This window comes from Pseudorasbora parva, chromosome 2 (genome assembly GCF_024679245.1).
Source record: "Pseudorasbora parva isolate DD20220531a chromosome 2, ASM2467924v1, whole genome shotgun sequence".
Classification (NCBI taxonomy): Eukaryota; Metazoa; Chordata; class Actinopteri; order Cypriniformes; family Gobionidae; genus Pseudorasbora; species Pseudorasbora parva.
The window spans coordinates 35,674,560-35,678,937 of NC_090173.1; positions in this window are offsets into that span (position 1 = coordinate 35,674,560).

The following is a 4,378-nucleotide window of genomic DNA, read 5'->3' on the forward strand; positions in this document are numbered from 1 at the left end:
CACAGGTACATTGTGGGTGTTTGACTATTCCCAGCCTCAAAAATACACACACTCACTCATCCTACTCCTCAATGTAGTCAGTGATCCCATTTAACAAGGTTTATTGGGCTGCATAAACAAGTGAAGGTCTCTCTCACTGAAAAAAAAAAAAGACTAGCCTAACATCTGGCTGGCTCTTTCCCAAACGTCATGGGACAACCCATTCACTTTGATATCCCAATTAGCATCTTTTCAGGCCCTTTTTAAGTTCCTTGAACCGAGTGAAATGCTGTCAAACTGTTTAATTCCAAACTGAATTTTCAAATAACGTCAGAGAAAATCAGAGCCATAGCAAACAATTAATACGTTTCAATGCAAAAATACACAAATCCACAGGGATGTTACCCAGGAGACCTGGATCCCTAAAGACTAACACAAATCTGAGAAAATAATTTGATGGCAATCATTTCACATCGAAGGTGTGAATAAAAATGTGAGATGCCGCACAGTGAGGTAGAGAAGAACGCAAGGACCACATGCACACAACAGTAAGTAAGAGCACAAGACTGTCCCAGGTCTTGTATCACCCCCGGGACTAAATCCACAATATGGCCTTGTCCCAAATGGCACTGATCTTTCTGTGTGGACTTAACTGTGGAGTAGAAGTCTGGCTCGGCACAAAGGGGGCATTTGCGAGCACCCTTGTGAAACCTAAAATGACAATTGGCATCCATTACAGTCTCATGGACTTCAAGCACATGCAGCGGCCATAACACCCGTAAGTGCATATGAAGTGTGCCAGCCTGCCAGGCTAAGCATATCCCATCATTCATCATGTTCACTGTAGGGGAATTTACAGTTAAAGACCCAAGAACCAGATATGAGGAATGACCCACCGAGATTACAGAACTACATTTCTAGGTGCCAGCTTGTCAAGCAAAACAATACGTTCCATCTCCCCAAGGTGCCAGTTGTTCAGCCGTTCAGTCCGGATCTATAACAAAGAATACTAGCACACATACACAGCTTCTTCAAGGTTAAAGTCGAGCTCTGCTCTAAACAGGAGATCTTAGAAAGTTTCCTAAATAAAGTTTCTAAAAAACGTGGAGCATTTCTTTTTTGTCATGTGCAAAAAAAAAATTATCCCAAATTTAATCAACCTCAAGACATCCTAGGTGTATATGAATATGAAAAAAATGTCCAGGTCAATCCAAGCTTTATAATAGCAGTATAAAGGGCAGCCCAAAATGTGAAGCCCAAAAGAGTTCATCCATCCATCCATTATAAACATAGGGAAGCACGGGGCACAACCTAACGTGGGGTTAGTTGAAACACACATGGTTTAACACACACATGCCAGCATGATGAAATATCATGTATTTAATAGTTGCCATATCAACATTATTAAGAGAAAAAATTGCGGCAAAATTTTAAAATCGTACAAAAATATTACTGAACATTTATTTAACCATGTAGCATTCATGTAACTTTTCTTCTCTGTTTTTTGTGTTTATTTAAAATAAGACAAATCTGATATTATTTGAATCTGTTATTTAACAGTTGAGATGTTTCTTTAGAGAACTACACTATTATATTCTATACTTTTAGAATATAAAGTGTGAATAAAGACTCAGGGTCAATGTTCAGAAATTATTCATTTTAACTATGCTGTATAGTTATGTTTGGCGATGTGTTTGTTGTCAAACTCAAAAATCTGTATATTTTTAATGATTAAAATATGCCATTATTTTATTTTAAAAAGTCAACAAAAAATGTTGACAAAATATTTTAGTTTTATATCAAATAATTTTTGATTATATCAGGTAAAATTTTAGGCTGTCATTTGGTTACATTTTGTTACAATGTGCCCCTCACACCTTACACTGCACTCCACCTATGGGGCATGTTGTCACTTCCATTCTTTCAGGGTAAATCAAGAAAAAAGTATACACCATATTAATGAATCAAAACCACATAAATATACTAGGCGTGTACAATTATTGCGGGGGAAAATAAATACTCTGAACCCCCAGTGGACTGAGAAAGTCAAAAAGCGTTATATTGTACCCTGCTCTCCCCTACTCCACATGGCTCCAGGGGGTAATAAAGACCTTCTGAAGTGAATCTATGGGTTTGTCTAAGAAAAATATCCATTTTTTAAACTTTATAAAGTAAAATAGTAATGCCTCTTGCAGTTCAAAATGCAATGTTCTATGTTATGTTCTAGTCATATCAATGTGCTTTTTTCATGAGTTGAATGCATATAAGGCGGTATGACGGAAGCTAGATATTTTAGTTTATGACGTGTTAAATATGGATATTTATTTTCTTATAAAATTGATTTGCTTCAGAAGGCCTTTATTAACCCCCCGGAGCCACATGGACATTTATAAGGGATGGATGCACTTTTTGTGGGCTTAAAATTTTGGGTTGCCATTCACTGCCATTATAATCCTTGGAAGAGACAGGGCATTTTTTTTATATAACTCAGATTTTACACTCTAAAAAATGCTGGGTTAAAAACAACCCAAGTTGGGTTGAAAATGCACTAACCCAACAATTGAGTTGTTTTAACCCAGTGGTTGAGTTGTTTTAACCCAGTGGTTGGGTTAAATGTTGCTTAAGACAACCCAATTGCTGGGTAAGAACAACTCAACCATTGGGTTAAAACAACCCAATTGTTGGGTTAGTGCATTTTTAACCCAACTTGGGTTGTTTTTAACCCAGCATTTTTTAGAGTGTATCCGACTGAAAGAAGAATGTCAAATATACCTAGGATGGCTTGAGGGTGAGTAAATCATGGGCTATTTTTCATTTTTGGGTGAACTAATTCTTTAAGCATCGTGTTTTAAGAATGCTGTGAACTAGTCTATCTGAATTAGTCATTCATTTACAATTAATTTTAGTCAAAACAGCCACATGGTAGGTCATAGAACAGGGCAGGTTTTTTTTGGCCTTAAGTACTAATGATGAACTGACAGATCAAGACTAAGGCATCATATGTTTGCCACACAAACTAAATCAGCCTGTGTCATGATAAGTTAGGCTCAGTAATTTGTTATTCTATTTAAAATGCATCTGTCTTATGAGCCGGTTGTGTTGTCCAAGGCTGTTAGTAAAATCTCAAGAGTAAGATAACAAGATCTGGACTCCAAATATGCCAATAAAAATGGGCCAAAAAATGATTAACTTTCATAACAGCAGATTTTCTTCTACAAGCACCGGATAACCCTCACTCAAGTGTGTTTACCCGGGACTAACTCGCCTTTAGAGGGGGAAAAGGTACTGTATGTAGAAAAAAGGTCACAGTAAATCAGGTCACGGCAAAGTACTGCTCCGTCACTTCTGATGTTTGTTGAAAAATGCTGTCGCTTTCTGTTTTCCCAGTATATATTCTGACCCTGAGCAGGGCGCAGTGGGGCCAGACCCCTCCATCACTCCCGTTCGTAGTCCTCCTCTTCTCACACGGGCCTCCGAAGCCCCTGAGGTAGTGACACTGACACACATGATTCACCGTATGGGTTAATGTCAGCTGCCAACACACATCGCACACCGCCATGAATCAGAGTTATATTTCATCCCACTCAGCTATGAAGAGCTTGAAGGCATCTCCACTCTCTCTGGGCTGCGCATGAATATATATGAGACCCCTCATGGATCCTCTTGTCAGGTTTGTCACAGATATATTTATCAAGGTGTGATAAAGTGGAGGAATGCACATCATGTCTGGGAGTTATCCCGCACCTTTCAGACTATATGAGTCTGTGTGATAAAATGCTTGAGTTTTCAGGAATTTTAATGATTCAGCTATTTATTTCTGTCTGATGCTAAATGATCACATCAATGTCGATGTTTCTATTAAACAACATTTTATGTATTCTCTATTTAGAAGAGTAACAACAACAGACCTTAGGGATGCATCTGGTCCACATATATTAGAGATAAATTTAAGATTTTTATTGAAGATTGGTCTGTATCAGATAATTTCTCATGCTCATTTCCCCTATATGCATTTAGATTACCTTTTGCAGTCATATAACATCCTCTTAAAGGTCATTTTTAAAACACCAATAATTTAATATTGAAATATTATCTCTACCAAATCACAAAACTATATATAATACATTTTATTTGTATTGCACTTTAGATTTGTAACAAATCTCAGTGCTAAAATATATGTTTGTATTAGTTAACTAATTATGTTTTAGATGTTAAAAAAAATGTAAACTAATACTACATTATTTTTATTTATTTTTAATATTTTGTCTCAACACGAAAAAACATTAACTCTAACTCTAAACATTTCTATTTATTCACTGTATAACTTAATTTGTGTCAACTCCGTCCGACACACTAAAATTGAATTTAAACTATCCAAAAACTGTAAAGTCTTCAGTTA